Below are 1,701 nucleotides of genomic sequence, written 5' to 3'. Positions count from 1 at the left end.
CCGTCGCCGGCCCCCCCCCCCCCCCCCCGCCCGGGCGCGCCCCCCCGCCACTCGCTCCCAGCCTGGGGACCCGCATTCATTTTCACCCAGGATGAGCCACGCTCTGGCTCGGCACCTGCAGATAATCAAAGCCTTTCATTTCTTCAAATCCCATTAAGGTTTTGCAAAAAGAAGCCCCAAGTGGGGCTTAGCATCTGCAGGGCCCTGATAACCGGGCAGCAGGTGATGCCTCGCGCCAGCCGACCCAGGGAGGAGCCGCCACGGGGCACGGGGCTGATTTCTCCTTCTGGCTCCCTAGAAGGACTCAAATGGGGGATTTTGTTAAAAAAAAACAAACCAAAAAAACCCGAGCCTGAGCGGGCTGCGTAGGAACGGGGGGGGGACAGCCGAGACCCTGACACCCTTTACATGATTTTCTGCCTGTGCTATAGCAGCAACGGGGAGCAGAGCCCCCGCACCAGGCTCTGGCCCCAAGAAACACCGCTGGATGGACAGACTGCCTGAGGAGGGGAGGAAAGCTCCCGCCGTCCCCATTTCCAGCAGGGCTTAAGGCACTGGGAGATCAAAGGCTCATCTCCCTGGCTGCGGCAGATTTGTACTTCCCTGCGTGCTTCTCCTCTTTTTAAGCCTTCCCCACCTTGGACCCTGTGCTGGACGAGCCCTTTTGCCTGCCGGGCAAGTCCCTGTCTGTCTGTCCTGCTGGGGAAGCAGGGACAAACAATGCATTGGGGATCACCGCAGCTTTCCCCTCTGCCAGGGACATTCCTCGGAGGCCTCGGGTGAGGATGAGCTCCGAGCACAGGTACCAGCTCTAGCCCCTCCGTCCCTGCCCAGAGCAGCTGGCTGGGATGGGTTTCTCCAGTGATGGGATTTGGGGGAGCTCGGTGGTGGCATTTCCCAGCCAGCACAAGAGCAGGAGCCCCCAGCAGCTCCCGAGGGGCTTCCTGCGCGCCACCGGACCCCTCCAGAAAGGGTCCTGCACAGATGGGGAGCACTATGCCCGTCTTTACTTTTTGTTCATTTATTTCAGTAGATTAGCTGTAGCTGGGTTTTCTAGCACTTGCCTTCAGGACAAGAGGGCACACAGAGCCACGTGCCCCGGGCAGGAAGGCTCGTCCCCTAACTGGACCCCTCCACTGGTGTTTTTCCGTGCCAGGGAGGGGACATTGTGCAGTTTGTTGGTAGCACACCCTTTGTGTAACTGCCCGTGTCACCCAGGACTCCCTAATGACTTTGTTTTGAATTGCACGAGAGGTATTTAATCCACGCTGAGATGCAGGATTTCCCAGGATTATTCCCAAAAGCGCACGCGTCGCTCCGCAGCCCTGGATCAGGCTAAACCCGTCCACAGTGACACCTCCCCAGAGACGGGTGGGCAGGGGCGGCCGGGGGGTCCGGGACCTGGCCGTGTTTCTTCCCGGCGAAGCCCTGGGCTGGGTCATGGTGTGTAGCAGTGCCGTGAAGTCTAGGTCGTGTGTGAGTGATGTCCAATGCTGTACATGTGGACTTTCTAAACTCCTTAATAAAAGGAACTCATAGTTAGCTGGCGTGTTGGCAGCCGTGCCCACGGCACGGTGCGGGGACATCACCAGAGGAACCTGCTGTGGTGACAGCAAAGGGAGCAGCACCGGATTACCACGGCAGCCGCCGTGCTGCAGGTGACGGCTCCTTCCCCAGGCCGGGCTCACAGCATGACATCCC

The sequence above is a fragment of the Aptenodytes forsteri genome, unplaced genomic scaffold, assembly GCF_000699145.1.
Source record: "Aptenodytes forsteri isolate BGI_AS27 unplaced genomic scaffold, ASM69914v1 Scaffold136, whole genome shotgun sequence".
NCBI lineage: Eukaryota > Metazoa > Chordata > Aves > Sphenisciformes > Spheniscidae > Aptenodytes > Aptenodytes forsteri.
Note: the sequence above shows the minus strand (reverse complement) of the source record.